The 25,516-nt window shown below is 39.0% G+C and overlaps 1 protein-coding gene across 3 annotated transcripts in view; it reads left to right on the top strand.

Annotated features, from left to right (window-relative positions):
• Window positions 1-25,516, top strand: part of LOC117964194 (leucine-rich repeat and immunoglobulin-like domain-containing nogo receptor-interacting protein 1) — a 533,294-nt gene that overhangs the window by 83,630 nt on the left and 424,148 nt on the right. For 2 of the 3 annotated variants that reach the window (XM_058998459.1, XM_058998460.1), the window contains exon 2: window positions 3,070-3,242. The gene's annotated coding sequence lies outside the window, so the exon portion shown is untranslated. Of the gene's footprint in view, window positions 1-3,069; window positions 3,265-25,516 lie in introns of all 3 variants that reach the window. The other variant, XM_058998461.1, reaches the window with a different exon arrangement.

Here is a 25,516-nt window from a genome sequence, read left to right as displayed (position 1 = left end):
ACACAGACATAAACAAACAAGATAGCTGCTTCTGCATCCAGCGCTCAAAGAATATCACAGACATTTGCAGAGCTTTTTTTAATGTTATAGTAATAAAATAATGACTTGGATCACATTATTGAGGAGTTTGGTGATAAAACGAGTGATCGGGAGATGATTTATCGGTATGTACTATTATTAAGACGTACAGTATGTGAAAAATATAGCGAACAAGGGGTGGGGCGGGGCTGGAGATGCAGTACTGAGTGTCCTGCTGATATGCAGTGCCTTTTAAATCTGTTTTACTGTGAAAAAAATACTTTTAAACAGCGCGTCTAAAATAAACTGCGCGTGTGAAAATAAATTGGACCTGACGTGCATGAGACACGCTGAATAAATGGACCGCTAAGGGTTAAAGTTGGGATTTCTGTAAACCCACCCTGCATTAGAAAGTATAAAACATTGTCGGAGCACCATGAAAACTGGAAGGTACTTTACACATGCAACACTTTTGTGATAACGGGCTGTCTCTCACATAACTGATTAATTAAAAAACACATGCATAACTCTGATTTTTATTTCTGTTAGCACAGGACCGGCTATGTTCTCCATGGCGGATAAATCTCAGTTCAGAGTTATTATATTTTCTGTTTCCCATAAGCCAAGTTTCAAGAGCATGGCTACTTTAGCTGTAGTCTGGCATCGTTTTTTCTTTCTTTTTTTCTTTCGATGATTCAACTATCAATTGACATACATCTTTTTTAGAAATTATATTTTTCAAGCCAGCCATAAGCCTAGAAAAACGGACCTTATTGACAATCAACCTTTGAAAATAAAAATGAGGTCTGTTAAAAAGAAAGAAAAGACAAGACTGTAGTTTTTTATCAGTCTCGAAGGACTGCCATTCAGAACTACAGTAATGCTTTGATGTACTAATGTAAGATAAGACTCCTTCACATTCTACCTGACAGTGCTTGGTGCACACCACTCCACCATTCAAAACAGTTTATCTTCTTTACTGCTAGTTTTAATCAATTCCAAACACTATTTATAAATCTGTGTATCGTGTTGTCAATGTGGGTAGCCAAAACTACATGGCTCTTCTGAATTTAATGCTCATGAAACACAGAGAACCATGATACTGGTTATATTCTGGCTTTCCACTACTGTTCCTCCCTACTAAACCACTCATCTTCACTATCCTGTGCCTCTCTCAATTGTGCCAAACTGTGTGGTGGTTTTGAAGTGGACTGTGATGTGGTGTTGAGACCACCTAATTCAAGAAAGGACAAGGGTCTGTAAGATGGGGATTTTGCCTCCAAGTGACGGCCAAATGGATCTATGGATCTGCCATAGAGTATATTTGCCCATTCTTAATTTGTCTATGTGTATCATATCCTATGCGCCATCATTAAACAACTTCAGTATGCTGTTTAGCATTATGAAAAGGGTTAAATATTGAAAGATTGTATTGTTTAAAAAGGCAGTGTAACAGGGGTGGTTAAGCACACGGTCATAATCTCTTGACATAGAACCCTGGTTAAACAGGCACACGTTCTCCAGGTTTGGTTCACTCACCCTGGTTAAACACACAGTCTTTCCACTGGTAACACAGCATGAAACAGCACAGAACAAAGGACGGGCTTTCCAGCCCCTTTTTAAAGGCAGGTGACCAGCGTTAATTGATTATCAATTCTTCTATTGACACCTGACCAAAAATAATTGGACATACTAATTTGGGGGTGTCACAAAGACGGCCGGAGTGGGTGGTGTCAGACCAGATGCAGGAAATAAACAGACAGAAAGGTGGTTTGGTGGGGCTGAGCGAATGGTTTCGCTCAGCATTTAATAAATAAACAGAACAGCAAAATGAAAAGGTTGTGCAAACAAAAACACAGGGCACGGCACTTTATGCCAAAATAAAACAGACAAACAAAACGCACTAACACTTAACAAACGGTGCACGGAGAGACAAACAAACACGGTGAGTACAAACACTTATAGATTATTATTTTACTTCACTTTACGTTCTCCTTCTCTCTCACCCGTTCTCCACTCTCGAACACCCAACCCCGAGTGAAGGAAATGTGCGTCTATATATACTATTGTGCTGGGATTCAATTACTAATTAATTATTCACTTGAATCCCAGCACGTGAATTAATTCTGTGCAATCCCGTGCTCACATACTATTACTCTTTACTTGCACGTGATGTGATAGTGCAATCCTGTGCCTAAATATAATTATACAATTTTAAATACACGTGAAACACAGACCCATTTATATCCCGTGTACCAATCTATACACCAACATTTACACACGCACGCAACACACAAATGCACACAGGGACGTGGCACATTGCCACAGGGGGGTATCTGGTAAATTGTAAGTTAGAAAAGGCAGTTACCATGAAAGATGAAGGACATCGGTGCCTGGTTTATCAGTCATGAGGGGAAACTGCCTCTTGGTTAGTGAGTTGGAAATACAAAGATTGACAATACAGTATGGCTGGAAATTCACAAATTCAGTTGACTCACATTTAGACCATGTTGAGAGTAAATTGCACATATACTATAATTTGCTGTATAAGGACCCTTCATTTTCACTGTTTTCAATTTTCACTATTTTTGTATTTGTAAAACAGACAGTGAAATATTGAGATAGTGCTGCACTAATGCAGGGATAGGATGGATCAGAATCTGTTTGTCTCACTAAATAGATTTAGATCCATCCTTTCCTATCTCAGAATGAGCTGCTAAGTGTTAGATACCCAGCAGATGTCAATTCTCATTAGAGTGCAGTGACTTTGTCTTTGCCTCAAAACAGATTTTGGTAAAATAAATAAATAATGGTAGACACCACCTAGTTCTAGGGGGAATCAGATACAAGTCCTAAATAATGTGGCTTTAGACTTCTGGGTCTCCCCTTATTGACCAAATAACATTTGTTAAACTCCTAAGTGCTGAGAAAAGAGTAGTGCTGCATACTGCATCTTTTGAGTCACAGTGTAGTTTTACACATGCATTTACTTTATGCCTTTTCTTCTTTTCTCCTCATGGGACACATTTCATTCACTTCTCTCTCCCACAGGCTTCTTTAACAGAAAAGCATGCAAGACAGAGTGCTGCTGGACCTTGCGGCCATTCACAAAGTGTGATACCTATTACAAAGCTCTCCTTGAAGCTCAACTCAGTCAGGAATTAACAGCAGTGGAGCCTGGTCAGGACCAACTAAGCCTGGAGCGCGAACAGGGCCTACGGCAGGTAGGAACAGACACTCTCCCCGGTTGGTTTCCTACCCTCTTTTGTTTTGTTGTTGTCACTGTGATTTAATGATGGCCTTCTGGCTGTGAAGTGTAATGGGACAGATGGTTATCATGCTGATGAAAAGTGAAGGAATATGGTGCAATGACTTAATCCAGGTGAATAAATGCCATAGGCGTTGGCCTAATGATGTGTATTAGTTTAAACGCGACATGTATCTTAGACATGCCATTCATCAATCTAGGGCTGGCTCCTTTTGGAGTAAGAATCTTGTTTTCTCAAGCTGTTACTGTAGTGACAACAGCGAGTTCTATATTACATTTTTTCAGAGCTACTATGTACTGGGCTAAGAGGACAATTCCCTGGAGAAAGACTGAAGATAGGAGCTATATAAAAATATCTATAATTTGAGACTCATATTAGGGAAGTTACTAAAGTATATTTTTACCATTTGAGAAATATAGCCAAACTTAGACCAGTTATTTCCCTATCTGATGCCGAGAGACTAATGCATGTCTTTGTTTAATCTAGAATTGATTATTGTAATACACTTTTTAATACACTCCCAAAACGTGTGGTATCTCGCTTGTAGCTTGTTCAGAATACCGCCACTAGAATTCTGACTAAAACCAGGAAAAGTGAACACATTACCCATATTTTGGCCTCTTTACACTGGCTCCCTGTGAAGTATAGAATTGATTTTAAGATTTTGCTGTTAACTTAGAAGGCCCTGAATGGATTCACACCTAGTTATTTGCAGGAGCTACTGACCTCATATCTTCCAAACCACACTCTGAGATCACAGGATGCAGGGCTGCTGGTTATTCCTAGGGTCAACAAAAGCAACATGGGAGGTAGGGCTTTTTCTTGCAGAGCTCTGAAATTACGGAATGCTCTGCCTTCGTTTGCCAGGGAAGCTGGGATCGTTACAGTTTTCAAGTCAAGACTAAAAAATCATTTTTATAAAATGTCTTTCTTATCTTAGTGGGTCTTAATGTAACTTTAAAGTTGCTGCTTTTGTATTATTATGTGTATACTGTTATTTAAATGGTCTGATTGTGGCAGTTGTATGTGTGACATGCTATACAAATGTATTGTGTTTTTTTTCTGCTATATACTGTACTGTGCTTTGCGATACTTTTGTATAAAAAGTTTTTTAAAAGACATATAGGAGGGAGGAGGAAAGCAGTTCATCTTTAACCATGTTCTTAATTTCTAGCATTACTGCTGGCAAAACAATATTACTTTCTATACGTATAGCTCACTAAGCAAGTTGTTTGTTCAACTCAACCCCCCATGTATTAATAATAATAATGTGGGTTTGTTTCATGCCAAAAGTGTTTTTAAACTTTCATAATTAGCAACTGATCATTAAAGCAGAGCGTTTCCCAGGATTGTTGGGGTGCAGCCGTCACAGAAAGGTCCCCTTTATTTTTTGTTCCATATCTAGCTTCTCATGGGTTAAAAAGTAAAGGAAAGGACCCTTTTTGAATGCTTATCAGAACATCAGAAAAGTTATGAACGAAAGGAGGCCGTTCGGTCCTTCAATGCCTGTCCGGTTCCTAGCAGCTAAATGATCCCAGATAAATTTGATACAAAATTAAGTTTAAAAAACAGCTGGGTTTAGAAGGAAAGTCCTGCTGGCTACAATGACAATATATTCTGTAAGTGCCATAAACATTATAAACATCACATACAAGTGTTGTTAAATTGTCATGGTAGCACTTTACAGGGTATTGATAGCCATGTAATTACATTGTTATAACTGGGATACCTATCAATCATTCCTGACGTAACATGCTGCCTTTAGTTTTGTTTACCAGTTGTGGTTCTTGGTGCATATAAATAACTGTAAAACTGGACCATGGATTCATTAATGCATGAATTGTTTTAGGAAGAATAAGTACCTGCCGCTGTTGTGTAAGTAATTGATTGATTGGCCCAAACAGTGTTGCTTAATGATGTGTATACCTTGATTACAATATGTCAGTACATAGAATATAAACTGGCACATCATATTACAGTTACGTATTGCATTTAAAGAGACAGTTGGGTGTTTCTTGATCGACCTTGGTACACCCAATACAGACAGTGTATGAGTCATTTTTAGATGTATTCAAAAAGTGTAATGCTTAATGCCATCATTTTTAAGACAACTTGATTTCTAATGACTTGATGTCTCTTGCTTTGTCATTGTGCCTTGCATTTATCTAAACCCTCTAAAATCGTGGCAGTGTAAGTTTCTGGTTTTCAAAGTGGTTCCCAGCCAGAAAACATTTGAAGTAACTTCGTCAGCAGTTATCCCTGTAGATTTTATATAGAATGCGAAATAGTTTAAAATGTATTGTACCATTACATTTCAACTGTCTACAAAAGCCCTGCTGTAATACAATGCAGCCACCATGTCTCCCAAGCAAGCAGAAGTGATTGACCCATGTGATTAAGGAGGAGATTTTTGACTGGTCTATTTGATTGCAGAGGCAGGCTTGAGAATTAGAAGAACATATGTGATTGAATCTGTATGCTTGTGATGTGATTGTTTCATGCCCCCCTTCAGCCACTCTATGGCCAGGGTTCTCTGACTGCTACTTTAAGAACCCCTGGTGAAAGGAAGTGATGGGAAGGTACATACATGTCCATAACATGTTATTGTGGTAGTATTTTAATGGTGGAGACATTAAACTAAAACAAAGTCGCCACTGTTTTAAAAGAGCTCGCCCATCTTGGAGAAAGACAGTACAATAACTAGGAAATGTTATTAATATATATACAATTGGGTGATATAGTAGGTAAAGCACAATTAATGTCCGACTTTCCCCATGTATTACTACTAAATTATACTAAAAATAGAACTTTGTAAACTTTATTTGTTATCTAATTAGTGACAGATCATTAAAGCTGGGAGCTTCTGTTGGGGTACAGCAGTCACAAAAAGACCCCCTTCCTGACTGAGATGCGAGCTGATGCATTCAGCGCACAAACACACAAACACATTAGCTTTCCATTAAGCATCATATTCATTTCAAAATGCTGCTTCTCACTTATAAGGCTATTTATGGTTCTAATCCTACCTATTTGCTCGAGTTACTTATTTTCTACAAACCCTCTGGTGCTTTGAGATCTGCCAATGATGCTCTCCTGGTAATTCCAAGAACTCGGTTAAACACCTATGAAGCGAGGGCTTTCACTTCTCAAGCTTCTTTACTTTGGAACTTACTTCCAGGTTGCATCTTTATACTTTTAAATCTGAGCTTAAAACATATTTCTTTGATTTGCCTTTCACTGGCAAGCAGTTTTGAGCTCTTCTGCCCTGCTGCATATTTTTGTAAAGCACTGAGGGGAGCTTGTACATGAAGGACGCTATAAAAATGAAGCAGGCTGTGACATAGCTAGTAGCAGCTCACACACACACAGCCTGAACTGAAATGGTGCAGAAAACCTTAGAATAGATCATGCTAAGCTTACGAATAGTATATTGTTTAACAATATAGCAAGTTTACTTTAAAATAAGTTCTTCATACAATAATTTGAGGTCAATTACTTATAGTTGACTTCATCAAGTTTCACTAAAAAGTAATTTTACATGCAAGGTGTGCAAACTAAAGAATTAATAGTTAAATTATTTGCAAATGTGCTATAATTAATTAATTTAGTTTCATGAGAGGAAAATGCAGCTGGAACTATACAAAGGTTCCTTGAAGCTTAGACTTTTGTTCGGCTGGTTAGAACTCAATCTGTCGAGGTGTCCAGTGAAAAGCTCTCCTCTCAGCAACAAAGTCTTCAACCCCCGATGGGATCAACAAGCCATGCCCAGCCGCTCTGTCCTCTTCGCTGAAACTTTAGCCATGCAGGTAGCAGGGCACAGTATCTTTGGATAATGTGGCTTGGTTACAGCAGACTCAGACTTGTTTGTCTAATAAAGTCTCTATAAGTTTTACAGCAGTAGAAGTTCTCCCATCAGGCCTCAGTTTCTTTGCCTTGGGTAGCTGACTTGCATGAAGCTTTCTTCCTCTCTCCTAGATCTGTTCTCAGTCAGAGTCCCGGAGCTGCGGCTTTGCTTAGCAGAGTGACAGCACCTAGTTTAGTAATCAATGTGGAGTGCAAAATGTGTAGTTTTGCTTGGATATTTATAGTCTTGTCTCTGCTAAGTAGCTCTCCGCATGAGGTCATGTTTGTATCTTACCAGGTCCTTTGATGTTTAATGTCCTCTCCCACTCAGAGCTTTCATTAATTTGTCCACTTATATTTCTAATGCACTTTTAGGTATTAATATCACTGCACCACATCCTTAACAGATTAATTATCAACCCCAGTTCAGCGCTAAAATATCAGTGAGAATTTAATAGAAATCATTATTCAGTTGATGTGTGTTTCTGTCACAAATTAAAATACTGATAATTATAACAAGAATCCCTTCCTTTGTGGATGCAATGTTAAATAAAGTAGAAAAAACACAACACTGGCAGATTATAAATGAAGACATACATTTTTGCATTGCACAGAAACTGCAATATTTTTTTTTACAGTTGTTCAGTAAAATTAATGCTGTCCTGTCAATATGGGACTACACTCTAATGTGTGACAGGATATTTCTGTATTCACCCGGCTAGTCAACTGCAGTAAAAGCACAGAAACATTTAGTAGAAAACAGTAAAAGTACACTGATAGCATAGTACTGATAGCAAATATGGTGTGTGGACAGAGGATTTTACAGTAGCCAAATGTCCCATATAAGTTCTCCAACTCCTCTTCACGACAGGAGTACCTGGAACCAATCATGTTACGGTCAAACAGGGACTGCACAGTGTGCGGTTGCTGAGGTGAAAGTCCAGTGGGATATAAGAACATATAAGAACCAACATAAAACTTTGGTTGTATATCATTTGCAGTGAGACTGTGTTTTTGATACTGGCCATGATGCTGGGTGGAATTCAGACGACCAGCAAGATGAAGATGGTCCCCTTGCTGGTTGTGATTGTCAGTCCACACCATCAAGGCTAGGCCTGTCCACATGGTACTACATCTCTGGAACGTTTAGCTTAATTCAGGCATGGACAAAATGGCCCTAATTGCAACTACTTCTTTACTGCGGTGAACTTCAATAGGACTACATCCAAAGCTTTCTTGGTTTATGCAGAGGTGCTTTAAAGAGCTGAAATCACCATTATACATACTGCGCATCAACAGCCACCTGATTGAAATAACATTCAGTCACTTTTGACCTTGGCAGGATTTCAACCCACATTCTAGAGGTGAAAGGGCTTTATAAACAATTTCCAGTCCAGTGAGCCACATATTATATATATATATATATATATATATATATATATATATATATATATATATATATATATATATATATATTAGGGTTGTGTAGGCCAGCTGACAAATGGAATAACCCAGATGAAGATTTGTTACAAGCTGCTTAAATTGGTAATCCTTGCTGCAGTTAACCTGAATAAAGATACGGATCATTAATTACCTAATTGGTCATTTACTGCTGGTCATAACTATTTGCTGGGTATTAATGCATTGATAATATTAACATGTACCATTCGCTTATATGTTGCATATATAATTGATACCTTTCTGAGATACGGTGTTTGCTGCATAACCAGAGCACATATTAAATTGTAGAGTAGGTACAGGACATTTTACAGTATGTTTTTATTTTCAAGTGTCACAAACCTTTATTATAAAACCACGGAAACATAATAGGACTTTAAGTTCTTCAAGGTCAGTAATTAAATACAAAATACATCCAGCAAGGAGATGTTTTCTCTGAACTGTTACTGTATCTGATAAATGTCTTGCTTCAATTGAATCACCTTTTTTCTGTTAGTGGTGGTTTTAACATATGGAGACCATATATACGTAGTTTTGCAATGTTATAATTCAGATCTTGTTTTTTATTGAGAAACAGGTCATAGTATTCTATACAGAAAATATTTGTATCAGGTCTGACGTGGAATTAGACAACTGCTTTTACTTGCGTGGACAATTGATCTAAATAGAGCTAGCTGGGTGCGAGAGAAAAGATTTGGCACATTTGCAAAAGTAGAGTTAGAAATGAGAAAGAAACATGTAATAAAAATAATGAAAAAAAGACATTTCCATGGGATAAATCTATTTGTATGACCATTGCACTGTTTGAGAACATGTTAACTAACAAAATCATAGTTTTGAGATATGAGCATTTACGGTATTATTATTATTATTATTATTATTATTATTATTATTATTATTATTATTATTATTATTATTACTACAATGATAAAAACGTTGCATTAGAGCAAATGTTCTGCATGTGATTTAGCTTCTTCCACCTGAAGCAATCAGCTTGTTCTTGCTGGTTCCACCTCTTGTAATGATCATGTATTATAATTTCCTGTAATTTGGGTAATAACACCCTCTGGAGCCGACTGGGTAAATAGAGTATCTCTCAGACTCTCACTCTTCTACTAAAGAAATTACCAGCAGAAGCCTCCAGCCCTCACACAGGCACTTCCTACTGATTGGCAGCAGATTGGCAGGGGGTTGAGGGTACTGCTTTCTCAGCTGGCTGCAGTGTTGCTCCTTGTGCCTGAAGGTCACAGCTTTACAATCCTGCCTGAGCCCTGATGGATTGTTTTCACCAGCTCTTACGACTTCTGTAGTTAGAAGTGCTTTACCCAGGTTCCAATATGCAGGTGATATAGATTTACTATATAAGCACTCTTTGGAATAAAGCAGAATATTTTACTTTAATTCAACAAGCTCATTTTCTCAAATTCATTGTATTTAATACCAGGACTGACATTATTTTATTTAGTGATTAATATAGTGTTAAGCTTTTGTATTTTATCCAGAATACTGAACAATGAATTAAATTATCCATGTTTTATTTCATTATTTCAGTAAGTGTGATAGCAGAGCATTCAAATGAGTGAGATTTAAAGCAAATGAAAATTTAAATGCATGCTCATTTCTTTTCTTTTAGGAGTTAGACTGCTATAATTCACATATGAAAACTGACATATCTGGGATGTACATAGCACCTTTTATACTAATCTTCTTGTTGCATATTTCGATTTTTAAATACATGATTTATGCATTTTCTGACAACATCAAAAAAAGACCTTGAAGGGATTTATTTGTGGTTTGACTTACTTTGATCAGGTTTGCTGCTGTTGTTGTGAAGCATGGAACACAGGGTTAAAAGGTGGTTGTACTGCATGTATACTTATTATACAGATTATATCAGCTCGCTGCTCCTATCTCCATACTACAAAAATGAGCTGTAACTGAACTTTGCAGCATATTTATCAAATGTAGCTGGTATACTCTGAGTTTGTTAATATCTGCACATTAGAGGCAAAACATGCATTTTTTAAAAGGTGCAATATTTTCAGCGGGTAATATATTTTCAGAAGCATGCAAATGAACACAATTAAATCATAAAATGACATAAACCATGTGTCTTGCCATAATAAGGTTAGGCAGGGTAGCAGAAACTGAACTGCTCACTTGTACTGCACATATTACTCTAAACTTTCTGAGCTTTTGTGTCGCAGCCTGCTGCTTACACTTCATTGCTTCCCTCTCTGCTGTTCTTACTTCACTCGATTTATTCTCACTGGTTTCTCCCTCTTTCATCTGTGGCATGCTTTTTAATTTTTCACCAGTACGAATCAACAACTGATCCATCCTTGTATAACCAAACGCCAGGTAAGCAATGCAGTTTTACAGTTACAAAGTGACCAACAATTTCATTACGTTACAGGATCTTTTCTGTGACCCCCTTTTGGGGAGTGCCCCCCCAATTTGAGAAACCCTGCTGTAGATGAAATTATTGCAGCCAATGCATATTATAGCAAGCTGTAAATTCAGTGGATCTGTTTTGACATTTTCCTTAACACAGTGCCACATTTCAAAAGTGAAATGCAGCCCATCTGTTCAGAAAAACAGTGTTTTTCAGTTCTTCAAAACAGATATGAATTTGTGAAACTGTATTACTTCAGTTTTTCCTGACTTTGACATTAGGTATATTTTAGATGTGCGTGACACATCTTTAGCAGCAACACTAACTGTACTCTAGGCAGCTACAGAAAGTACAGTGGTGGGAATGTTGTAAAAATGAACATGTGTTCTCTAGTGCTTTGTTATTATACTCTCTGCTGGGGCTTGGTTTCAGAAATAAGTGTTTTTTTTTAAATATATATAGCTGTGTAAGTCCAGGCAGCCTACCCTTTCCTTGCTTGGATCTGTGTTAAGAGCACTTTTTTTTTCCTTGAATTTAAACTCCATTAGGAAGCCCCCAGGTAAGAAATAAATCAAGTGATGTTAAATGTTGGAGTCACAGATGGTCTTTTTTTTCCCTAAGCAGCGCCATTAGTTGACTTCAGTGGTCATACAAAAAACTTGAAAATATAAACATACATTTAACAATTATATCATTTAAAAAACCAAAAAGGTTTATTGCCAGAAGCCCAGAAGATCTGGTCTTATGTTCCTGAGGAGATCTAAGTACAATGTATTCTAGAAGAGTACAATTATAGATTTGGAAATACAGTTATAGAAGTGGAACACTGCACTTTAATTCAATTAAATGAAGCAATTATGGAAAAATTCAAAGCAGATGTCAGTAGTGGCATAATATCTGTCTACACTGCATACTATGTCTCTTACAAAACCTAGGTTGACAGAACAGTCACCATCTTTCTGCAGGACACTGTATGAAATTGACCAGGATTGGCTCTAGAGTCTGACTGATGGTAGTTAGGTACTTTTCTTGTTTCTTGTTGAAGTCCTTAGTTTACCATGGTATAAATATTTTAGGTTGGTATTCTTTTTCAGTCATTTAACGGTTTGTATTAGAGGCTACCTTGCTCAAACGCTGTAAATCTTAATGTAACATCACTTTCATCTGATACAAGCCAAATCTGATCCGAACAAAATGTATGTGACTATATCCCATCCATATCTTGGTGTAGAAGAGCATAAAACAGTATGAAAATGAGAGGAGGCCATTCATCCTGTCAAGGCTTGTCCCTTGTTAGCACCATTTGCCTCTGCTAGGAGTATCTAATTTAATATAGTCGTTTGTTAAATGTTCCTAGTGTTTTAGATCCTTGTGGTCAGGATGGCTTGGTGGTGACATCAAACCAGGAAGACTCAGGCACAAGTAGTGAGTTGCTCGTATTTATTAAATAAAGTAAATATCGGAACAGAAACAAAACACCAAACAAAACAGCACAGTGGCCTTATCTTATCTTACTGTCACTTTCTCTCCGCTATCTCGTTCCTACTCTCCACTCTAATATTAGTGGCTGCTTTGGATTTATATGGTCATCCCCCAATTGGTAATTACTTCATTAATTTTGAACACAAACACAATACAGTACATTTAAATAATAATAATACAAAATAAATGTAGAGGCGGGGTGTACCCCATCACTATCCTACTACGTAACCTGGTAGACTATTCCATGCATTTAGAACTCTGTGTAAAAAAGTGCTTCCTGCCTTCCATTCGAAACTTGCTTTTACTCAGCTTCTATTTCTGTCCTATTGTTCTACTCTCTCTGCTAAATTTGAAGTTGTGTCTTGGGTTAACTTTATCTATACCATTAAGAGACTTCAATTAAGTACCCTCCTTCCTTTTTCTATGCCAAAGACATTTAATTATTTTAGCCTTTCCTCGTAGCTCATGTAATCACGATGTATTATATATACAAGATGTTTTTATTTTATTTGTTTATTTAGCAGACGCCTTTATCCAAGGCGACTTACAGAGACTAGGGTGTGTGAACTATGCATCAGCTGCAGAGTCACTTACAATTACGTCTCACCCGAAAGATGGAGCACAAGGAGGTTAAGTGACTTGCTCAGGGTCACACAATGAGTCAGTGGCTGAGGTGGGATTTGAACCGGGGACCTCCTGGTTACAAGCCCTTTTCTTTAACCACTGGACCACACAGCCTCCTAGACGTTGCTTTTCAGATGTTGGATACACAGCATATACATCTTAATATGTTAACAGTTTTTCAGTAAGGGCAGGAAGATAAAAGACTACAATCACTGGGGTAGTTTTAAACTTAGCCGCAAACTTAAGAGCTCCAGGAGATCATTAAGTGACACACTCCAAATGTGAAATCTTCTGATTATAGGCTGTATCTTGACAGTAGTAAAACCCATTAAGAAAGTGTGTAGCTTGTACTGTAGCTTATCTGAGTTATTACCATTTTAGCTGTAAGTTTGGCTTTTTATCAAGCTAATGTTAGCTTAAAGAGTGACGTTCTAGAGGGATAAAACAAGCCTAGCTTTGCAGCACTCTGGTAAACACATTTCCAATGCTTTAATAAAAGCCATTTAAAGTTCACTTGCATCACTGCCATTCTCAGAGTGAGATACATATGCTGTTTTATCAGCGGGGATTAGGGAATACGATTTTACATAACTATCAAAATCACCCCAATGCAGTCAGACTCATGAGACTTAAAGGTAAGCAGTACAAGTTAAAACATTTGAAATATGTCTGAGCTAGTATGTCTGGCTTACCTAGCAAAAAAGGCAACCCTATTGCCCTTTTTTAATCTTTACTTTGTACTTTTCTTTGAAAGTGGACTGTGAAAAATGTCAACTTGGCTCTTCCAAGGATAAAAAGATAACATTTCTAACCCTTACCTTGCCCTTTTATATGATTGTTAAAAATTCCCAGGGAATTCTAGAAACGTCCCTATACACCAGCTTGAGAATCAGTGCTCTATCATAGTGATATGGGCTCCAGCTGCAGTGGACCAGATTCAGGGAAGGCGTTTCCTCTATATATGGTCGTTGATACCTAAACCAGTCTGCACCCAGCTACCTCCAGACCCTACCTCCAGACCCTCATCTCTCCCTACACCCCCACTCGACCTCTCCGCTCCGCCTGCACTAGAAGACTAGCTCTACCACCGCTACGCTCCCCTGCCTCCAAAGCCCGCTCCTTCTCCACCCTTGCTCCGCAGTGGTGGAATGACCTTCCTACAGATGTCAGGACTGCCCAGTCCCTGACCACATTCCGGCGCCTCCTTAAGACTCACCTCTTCAAAGAGCACCTGTAGAACTCCTCTGTTTGTATCCTGGGACACTATCACCCTTCATGTAAATGTGCTTTATTTTGCTCTTATCAGCCCCTATTTTACTGCATTTAATCCTGTACTTCAGAATACTGTAATCTGCCAAGTTTTTAACCTGTAGTACTTTGTATTTAATCACATCCTGATGTAACTATCACTATTTAATCATATCCTGATGTAACTATCACTATTACCTGCTGTATTATTGAATTGTGGTTTGTCAAACTTGTACTTTACTTGTTTTATTGTATTTCTTGCTCTTATTGTATTACTTGTATTGTAACGCTTGAAATGTTTTTGCTTACGATTGTAAGTCGCCCTGGATAAGGGCGTCTGCTAAGAAATAAATAATAATAATAATAATAAACCACGTGTAACAGAAAAAGATTCCTGGGTAAGATTTGTGTGCATGTTTTGGGTACCCCCCTCCCCTCTGTTTATTTGTATTATTTGTGTATTTTATTATTATTATTATTATTATTATTATTATTATTATTATTGTTGTTGTTGTTACTGTTTAATGTATTTTATGTGTGCTATTGTTTTTCTCCCCTGCCAAAGAAATAGGTCTGTAGAATGTGCCAGCGGCAGTCCAGATAAGCTGCGTACCTGCCGTTTTTATACATTAAAAAATCTGAAATATGCACAAAATTTAAATTTAATGCATACAAATACGCATAGCAATTTTGCTGCACAGCTTGTCTGCCTCCCCTTAAACTTCCACTAACAGCTACAGAATACAATGTCTTCAGTTACTAGGAAACTATACACAAGAAAAACCAACCAACCAAACATTATCCAAATCACTGGCTAGCCCTGTTGTCTTTGTAGCCAATCACAGTAAGAATAAGGACAATTTGAAGCTACACAGGTTGAAGTGTAAACACCCTAGTCCAGCTACGAATCCAACTGGAACCATCGTCAGAGGCAACCGCTAAAGAAAAGGTGCCTAATATTCAACAAACTGTTTTATAACTTATTAATGCATTTCATTATTTTTATTTTTTTACCTGTATGGCTTTATATTGAAGTTTTAACATGTTCACCGAGTTTAAGAATTTCATGTTAAAACAGAAGTAAACTAATTAATTTTCAGTCAGTGTGATACCTTGAAAAAAATGTGTTGAGCCAATGTAGAACACACACGTGGTTGTACAGTATAAAGTAACATTGCAGTTAAAATGGAAGGCTCTTTTTTAATGCCTACCTGTGGCAATGTGCCCCGCCCCTGTGTGCATATTATGTGTTGTATGTTGCGTGCGTGTGTTAATGTTGGTGTATAGTCATTGGTACACGGGATATAAACGGGTCTGTGTTTCACGTGTATTTAAAAATGTAGATTTGTATTTAGGCACGAGGAGGGCACAAATCACTTCACGTGCTGGTTAAATGTAATATGTGAGCACGGGGTTGCACAGAATTAATTCACGTGCTGGGATTCAAGTGAATAATTAATTAGTAATTGAATCCCAGCACAACAGTATATATAGACACATTTTCATTCACTCAGGGTTGGGTGTTCGAGGGTGGAGAACGGGTGAGAAAGAGAAGGAGAAACGTTAAAGTGAAATAATCTGTAAGTGTTTGTACTCACCGTGTTTGTTTGTCTCCGTGCACCGTTTGTTAAGTGTTTAGTACGTTTTGTTTGTCTATTTATTTTGGCGCAAGTGCCGTGTCCTGTTTTGTGTTTAAAACCTTTTATTTTCTGTTCTGTTTATTAAATGCTGAGCGAAAGCATTCGCTCAGCTTCACCAAACCACACCTCTCTGTCTGTTTATTTCCTGCTTCTGGTCTGACGCCACCCACTCCGGCCGTCTTTGTGACACTACCCTATTACCATTAAAGATTATACAGTATTTATCGAGATTACTCATGACTTAAAGGTAATCTTGAATTTTACCCCATGAAAATACATTTTACTCTCTCAGTGATAAAATTAGAGGGTAAGTTACTCCCAGACCCAAAACTTATCAGGATCGTTGTGTGCCTGAGCTAGATTGAATGATTGACAATCAATCAAGCTTAGGCACAGCTGCATAAAAGAGGCAGTGACCTCTCAGTTGGGGAGAGGGTTGAATATAGACAGAGAGTCTACAGATATGAGGAGAGAGAGAGAGAGAGAGAGAGAGAGAGAGAGAGGGAGGGAGGGAGAGAGAGAGAGAGAGAGAGAGAGAGAGAGAGAGAGAGAGAGAGAGAGAGAGAGAGGGAGGGAGGGAGGGAGAGAGAGAGAGAGAGAGAGAGAGAGAGAGAGAGAGAGAGAGTGAGAGAGAGAGAGTGAGAGAGAGAGAGAGAGAGAGTGAGAGAGAGAGAGAGAGAGAGAGAGAGAGAGAGAGAGATCCATCACAATGAAAGCAAAACAACTGCTATCCAGCTAGCTGCAGCATAGTGGGGACTTGGGAGCTGCCGCCACTGAGCCAGCACACACATCCGGAAACACCACTACCCTTGCACAGCACTCAGCACTGGAAACACCACTACCCCTGCACAGCACTCAGCACTGGAAACACCACTACCCCTGCACAGCACTCAGCACTGGAAACACCACTACTCCTGCACAGCACTCAGCACTGGAAACACCACTACCCCTGCACAGCACTCAGCACTGGAAACACCACTACCCCTGCACAGCACTCAGCACTGGAAACACCACTACCCCTGCACTGCACTCAGCACTGGAAACACCACTACCCCTGCACAGCACTCAGCACTGGAAACACCACTACCCCTGCACAGCACTCAGCACTGGAAACACCACTACTCCTGCACAGCACTCAGCACTGGAAACACCACTACCCCTGCACAGCACTCAGCACTGGAAACACCACTACCCCTGCACAGCACTCAGCACTGGAAACACCACTACCCCTGCACAGCACTCAGCACTGGAAACACCACTACTCCTGCACAGCACTCAGCACTGGAAACACCACTACCCCTGCACTGCACTCAGCACTGGAAACACCACTACCCCTGCACAGCACTCAGCACTGGAAACACCACTACCCCTGCACAGCACTCAGCACTGGAAACACCACTACCCCTGCACAGCACTCAGCACTGGAAACACCACTACCCTTGCACAGCACTCAGCACTGGACACACCACTACCCCTGCACAGCACTCAGCACTGGAAACACCACTACCCCTGCACAGCACTCAGCACTGGAAACACCACTACCCCTGCACAGCACTCAGCACTGGAAACACCACTACTCCTGCACAGCACTCAGCACTGGAAACACCACTACCCCTGCACAGCACTCAGCACTGGAAACACCACTACTCCTGCACAGCACTCAGCACTGGAAACACCACTACCCCTGCACTGCACTCAGCACCGGAAACACCACTACCCTTGCACAGCACTCAGCACTGGAAACACCACTACCCCTGCACAGCACTCAGCACTGGAAACACCACTACCCCTGCACAGCACTCAGCACTGGGAGCCCGTTGCCATGCACTCCAGTTGGTATCTGTAGTTCCTTGCCTGTGTGTGGTTACTTCCTGGTCTGTGACATCTCCACTCGACCATCCTGTCCACAACCTTTGCCCATATTATTTGGATGGTCAAGGCTAGCAGTAGGAATCACAGCACAAGCAAACACATTTAGCACACTTTTATTTTATAAAACAAATAATAAACAAAATAGTAGCTAAGGACTTACACATACTAGCCAATGTATAAGCACTTCCTCTCTCCCAAGTTCCTCCCTGAACTCCTTCAACCTGACTGCTGAAAATCCCAGGCTTCTATCCACCTGGGCTAGCCAGGTAGATTGAATCCATAATTGCCTGTCCAATCACAGGCCTCAGCTTCCCTCACATGCCTAACATTCTTATGCAGGGAATGCTGAGGCCCAGGGAAGGCAATAACTAATTGTGTGCAGGGTTTTTCGACATTTGACTTAATTTCTTCATCCTTGGGGAGGATGACCAAGACAAAGAACACTGATTGAGGTACATTTGCTCTAGCAACGCATCTAAGTCCACTTGAGCTGGAATGACCCTATTTCTGTAGCTTTGCATTAAATTAATTTGAATCAGCTTAGTGCAAGTGTTATGGTTCTGTGTAACATAAACCGTGTTGCTGTTACCCTTTGTTAAGGAGATTTTAGCTTCAATGGCTTTATTAACCTGATTAAACAATAGCTACTTCAACTACAATGACTCCTACAAACAACTCATTTGCTGCTCTTTGTGTTTGTTATGGTGTGGCAATGTGCCCCGCCCCTGTGTGCATTTGTGTGTTATATGTTGTATGTTGCGTGCGTGTGATATAAACGGGTCTGTGTTTCACGTGTATTTAAAAAGTGTAGATCTGTATTTAGGCACGAGGAGGGCACAAAACACTTCACGTGCTGGTTAAATGTAATATGTGAGCACGGGGTTGCACAGAATTAATTCACGTGCTGGGATTCAAGTGAATAATTAATTAGTAATTGAATCCCAGCACAATAGTATATATAGACGCACATTTCTTGCAGTCGGGGTTGGGTGTTCGGTGAGTGGAGAACGGGAGAGAGAGGAGTAACGTAAATATAAGTAAATAGTTAGAGTATCTGCTCACCGTGTTTGTTTGTCTGTGTAGTCCGTTTTGTTTGTCTTTTTATTTTGGCGTGTAGTGCCGTGTCCCGTGTTTTTGTGTTTAAAACCTTTTATTTTCTGTTCTGTCTGTTAATTATTAAATCACCAAACCACATCTCTCTGTCTGTTTACTTCCTGCTTCTGGTCTGACGCCACCCACTCCGGCCGTCTTTGTGACATATGGTCAAACTGTTTTTCTCTCTTTTTCCATTTTTAATGAGACCATTTCCTTTTCATAAAGACGGGCCTCAAGGCGACAGCAGGGTTTTATAATCAAATACAGTGCAGAGTATTGAATACATTGAATACATCTAGACCCCAATAAATGTCAGAGTTTCGTGAAGGTTTATTGCTGGTTGACCCTGCTGCTTCCCATATTTTATTTATCTGTTACAATTGATTTCTCTACCTAAAGTTGTGCTTTGCAACTCCAGTCCCCAGAGACCCCCCCCAACATTAAACATTAAAAAATGTTTTTCCATCCTTGATGGGTGGTTGATGTGTTCCTTATGTATAAAATCTGAAATCTATTCTCAGTATTCGACAGCACTCACCAATTCCCATTACTGTTTTTCTTATGCTTCTTAGGCTACTGATGTCCTTTCACACACCCATATATATTAGTCTCAGCCAACTGCGTAACTGTTAATGTGCTAAACAAAGGATTATGCGTTCAATAATCACAAATATGCGTTAATGTGGAACAAATATATTAAAAACAACTCATGATGTGTTGGTTTCAAACGCAGGTACTTTGTTGAAATATTAAAATTAATTATGCAGAAAATGTGGAAACTTACACAAACGCTGTCAATATAATAAATACATAATTTGTGTATATTTGCTGATTAGTTATAAGGGTATATAAAATCATAGGCCTACTTACAACGTAGTTGTGACAAAAATGGATGGAGAAGACGCAGACAAACACTGGCTAGATTAAGTCTTGTATGGGAAGAACTCCTTCAGTCCCTTGCAATGGGTTTGCAGGAAAGGAATCGTGCATCTATTGCTTTCTTATCTAGAGATTTCTTTCCAGCAGACACCCTCATCCACTTCGTCCCTATATACAGACCTATAATGCGGGCGCTTCATCGTCCCTCTGTTTGGTGGGAGGAGGTTGTGCTATATGAGTCTTTCTCTGACAAACAATGGATTGAAACATTTCAGGTCATCTGAGCTACGTTTGACCAACTGGTGGAACTTGTACGGGTGGACATGGAGCCGTCACCAATACATGTCCGTACACCTGTGTGCTGCAAAAGCGAGTGGGTATTGCTCTGTACAAACTTCTCGGACCGCTGATTCGGCAGGACTGCGCACAGCAGTACGGCTGCCCATCTCAGCCGGAGCTGGGGTAGGCACCTGCAGTTCTCTTGTTATTGTGTGCAGAAATTCGGCGTGCAACGCAACCACTTCTTGGTGCTGTTGATCAGCGTGGTCCAGCCTTTCCAAGAGGTGGCTGTATTGCCGATCCTGCCTGGCAGCGGTGCGTGCAATCAGACGGTACATCCTTCTGTACTACAGCAGCTACAGCGTTCAAACCAACTTAAATTTAAAGAAGACCAGTTGTGAATTGCTTCACAGCTTTTGTTTTACATGTGAATCCTAAGAATAATAATATGTGAAAAACAAAACATATCGCATATGCGCAAACACTTAGTCTGACATGCGTAAAATGGCTTGATATCCCCAACCATTTGTTTTTTCCCATGTAAAACAGAAGCTGTGAAACAATTCACAACTGGTCTTCTTTAAATCAAAGTTGTTTTGAAAATGCTAGCTGCTGTGGTTGGGGATATCAAGCACTTTTAATTGACGCTGGGACGGTGGTGTGTATATGCGATATGTTATTGTATTCACAAATTATTCTTAAGCTTCACAGGTAAAACACAAACTGTGAAACAATTCACATTTGGCATCCTTTAAAGGAAAGTTGGTTTGGACGCTCTAGCTACTGTGGTTGGGGAGATAAAGCCCTTTTACGTGAAGCTGAGGCTAAGTGTGCGTATATGAGGTATGTTATTATTTTCCAGAAATTATTCTTGACCATGAAATACCACAGTCAACTCATGGATACACTCCCCTTGCCTGCTTGTGCGAGGTACTCCAAGCTGGTAATATGTGTTAGAAGATATTTCTAAACTATAAGCAGCAGAGACTGAAGATTTTGTTTGTTGCTTTTGAATGGGTTTCTTTGCAGTAAGGAAATAATTATCTTCATACCCTTTAGTATGGGTGGAAGAGCTATTGTTGATGACAAGTTTTAGTAGATCAATCAGATATCACATTCCAGAACAGCTATTACTGCCAGTGACAGGAGCATGGTGAAATCGTTCAAACGGTCTCTCATCTACTATACTAAAGCAAGATACCTTGTATAAGAGGTACAGTAGATTAAAGCTAGTATGATTTATATTAAAATTTATCTGAATCAACATTGCTACACAGATTGTTTAATTGTCAAGCATGCCCCCCAATCTTTGGAATACTAGATTTGTATCTATTGAAAGTATGCTTGGCTGTATTTGTGCTATATTTTGTACAGTTGTTTAGCTGTTTTACAGGTAATTTGCATTTAATACATTGAGGGGGGATCCCCAGGTGCCTCACCTGGTAAAAGCTCATCCAGGTGGTGTTCAGAGCAAGTCATTCTGTCGGGGGGGGGGGAGGTGGGTTGTGGCAGTGCAAAGTTACTGGTCCTCGCTGGGGATCCCACAGGGATCGTCACATTGGCTCCCCCAGATTAGGGAGGCAAAATCGGAGGGACTGTTTCTCTTCATCTCTTTCCAGAGATCAGGTGCTGCTTTAGGTCAGCAGCTTGACAGCATCCACTCCTGGGTGTAAAAGGTAATTGGCGAGGTCATGGGATCAAAGCCTGCCCCCTGACCTTCAGTTCTCCTGAGCTGTTGTGGGAAATTGCTGCAGGGGAATTGCTAAAGCAATGTAATTGGACTTTCTAAATTGTGGGAAAAATAATGTGGCACTATAAATTGTAAAAAAAAACAACTAAATACTGGTTACAAACAGATTTCAGGGGAATTGTAGTTCAAAGGTAGGCCTTATAAAATCCTCAGTTTGTGAGTTACTATAAATGTAATTACTGAAAGATCATATAAGAAAAAGTAAAGAACTCATGACCGCTTCAGTTGTCCCTGAGGTAGTATCATGGTTTTACAATGTGCACAAATATGCCTAGTATTCATAAATGATGAACACAGCTTTTTAAAAGTCAATATTTAGACTTACTTTACATGTTAATGTGTATATCATTAAAATAGATACTCATGTCATAAGACCTTCACACCAAATTCAATGTCAGGACAAAAGAGCAGTACAAGGATGGGGTGATGTATCAGACCATCGTATGGTTGGATCCCCAGCGATGGTGAAGCATGTGCTTCAATGTATGACTTAATTTTGAAACTGCTTCCTCTGCTTGAGTTTTGAGTGTGTGCATTTTCACCCCATTCAGGAAGCGTAAGGTAATTGTATTTGGATTCATTTTATTCATTTTATACCACTACACAAAAATAACCAAGATCTCTTTCCAGAACTAGCCCGCTTGGCCAGAAACCATAATAAAAGGCTTGCAAATATTTATGGCTTTACAGAATATAAAGGCATATTTACTATCCAACCTTGCTTCTCTTATTATTTTGACTGACTGATATTTTAAATATGTACTGCAGACTCAGCTCATAGTGGAAAATTAAATGCCCCTCAGGAAGACTATTGTCAATCATATTCCACTATAGCCCTCCTCTTCAATCCATATTTACTATATATACATATATGTAGGATTAAAAAACGTAGAATTAAAACATATATATATATATATATACTCGTTGGGAATTAACAATGTAATATGCTTTAGTTTTAATGGAGGAGCTATATATGATTTGTTTATTATTATAACTTGAGAAACGTAAGCAGTATATTTCAGTACATTTATGTTTTCATTTTATGCATAGTATTTTGGCCGTTTAGAGACACTGTAGATTTCTGGTATAGACAGCCATAGTATTAATACAATCACAGTAAAATTACAAGTTTAAAATAAGCAATTCCTTGTTGTTGCAACAACCTTAAAATAGTTACACACAATAAGTAAAAACATATACACGATTCACATTGCCCTAACACAGAGCATGGAGGGTAAGGCTGTTAAGTAATAATTTGAATTTCTGAGGTTACAAAATAGTGCAACCAGCACAAGCAGAGGGAACATCTCAATGCAATTAAACAGAAGCCGGTTTTCAACCACTCGCCATAAAACAAACCAATAATCCTCGTGTCTCCCACTGCCTCCACACTCCGTTCTCACTCTCATTCTCTCACTCACACACACACTCACACACACACACACACACACACACACACACACACACACACACACACACACACACACAGGGTTCTTAAAGGTATAGTATGCATTTCATTGAAATGGGTTCTACACTGGTACCAATGGTTTGAGTTCCCAAATCCAAAATATCTACTGACTATAGAAGTACGAAATTATTACAGAATATTTAAAACATCTGCAATTGCGTTACAAGGAGCTAAACTTAGGTTATCACCAGACAGTCCATAATGCTTGGTAATGCTTTCTGTGTTTTCCTTAAGTATATAATGTTTTTGGTATATGAGAACCAGGGTTGAAAAACCATTGAAGTGACTTGGCTTTATTAAATGTTTAATTGCATATAGATTCAATACTTCTTTAGTAGACGCCAAATAAAGCGTCACTGTATACTTACACTGTATAAGGGATTAACAGCACACAGTAAGGGTTGAAATTAAATTGTTGGTGTATAAATAAGTGTGAACTTGATTGGTGACAACTCGATAGAATTAATCTGAAAATATCATTTTAGTTAATATACAGTAGCACATAGTACTGGGGTGGGGGCACTACCTATGTGTAATAGGCAGTTTTGTGTGATGCACTGTTACTATGAATTGTGATGTTACAAGCTCTATAACCCGAGATAAACACAATAAAAACATTTGGGCAGTTCTCATTTTTTTTAAGTCCCTGTACTAATTTTGCTCCTTTGTGTTCGTGGTGGGATTGCATGGCTCCTGGTTCACACCCAGCCACCACATGCTTTACTCAGACCAATCCAAGTCAATCTTAATCATCTAAAAGTCCCAGAAAGGGCAATAAACTGCTAAAAACGGGGCTGTCAGATGAAATATCAAGAGCTCTCTCTTTACCATGCTGTAATAAATTGACCACAGTGACAGCTAAGGGGCTTGAGCCAAAGTTGAGGGTATTAGCTAAAGGTTTTTCTACCTCCCCACAACTGGTATGACAGAATGGAAGTAATATCACTTTGATCACACTTATTCACTTAGCAGATGATGTACTGCCCTTTGTTACCAAGAGAAGAGCCCGCAGGGTCATCAGGAGCTATGGGTACATGATAGAAAGCTGCTGTAGAGGTGTATACAATACATCTATAATAATATCTACTGTGATTTCATATCTTTTGTTCTGCACTCTTTATGAAAAAGATTTTCTAGGAGTCTCAGAAAAATGAGTTCTTCCTGGTCCGTTACCAGACCCCACATTCTATAGACGTTACAAGGCTCTCGTTGGAAGATACGTTAAACTGTGAATGTTTATTTTCATCTAAATTCAGTTTTAAGGCTGTTCACAGAATATACTATACTGTACTTGTCCTTACATTAAAATAATGATTTGTGTCTCTGTGTGTGTGTGTGATTTTTACTCACTTATTTTAGATACAAAAATGTAATTGCAGCCACTACGCCCTAGCCATAAAACATTTAACTCATGCTTATTTAATGTGGCACCAAAAAAATATTCTGTCACTTACGTTAAGTTTCAATGAGACCAAAGTACTGTGTCCAATTCTGGTCACCACTGAAGAGCAACCAGACTAATCCAAGGGCTATGAGCTGTGAAGAAAGGACAAAATCTATTTAGCTTAGACCTAAGAAGGGGGGAATGATTGAAGTTAAACATAACCAGTACTTTAAGCGCAGTACAAAATCCAGGACCAGAGGACACAGTTGGAAATGTAAGGCCCAACTTGACAATGTTCTGAAATCAATCAGCTACTAGTAACCAGATGAGCATAGATTTGTCGAATTTGATTTGTACATAATTGAGTGTAAGCATATTCATTTACAATTATTAATACAAGGCTCTTAGTGATTGCTGTAAGGGACAGTAACAGGCATAGCAGATAAGGTCCCATAGGAGGATGTGTTTACTTGCATACAAGTGCAAGATTCATGACATAATATACAGCTTTAAAATGCTTCCCTCATTAAATGAGAACAGAGCTGTTGACAAAGAATAAGTTATCACATATATAATGCATCTGAGGCAGCGTAATCTGTTCTCCATTATTGAATATGATTTGTCTTTTTATCCTTATCTCATGTTGAGATATAAGCACAAACCACGCAGGTAACAGACAGATGCCACAGCATATGCTAGCTGCCTGTTATCCCAATAGAAAGTTAAATACACAAATCTTCAGCAGCATCCTCATGCCCCGTAGAGAATAAGACTGAATAAACTTTTACAACATAAGAACATTTCTGAATGAG

The sequence above is a fragment of the Acipenser ruthenus genome, chromosome 24 (genome assembly GCF_902713425.1).
Source record: "Acipenser ruthenus chromosome 24, fAciRut3.2 maternal haplotype, whole genome shotgun sequence".
NCBI classification, from domain to species: domain Eukaryota; kingdom Metazoa; phylum Chordata; class Actinopteri; order Acipenseriformes; family Acipenseridae; genus Acipenser; species Acipenser ruthenus.
The sequence above is the reverse complement of the archived record's forward strand: the minus strand, read 5'-3'. Positions and strand labels throughout refer to the sequence as shown.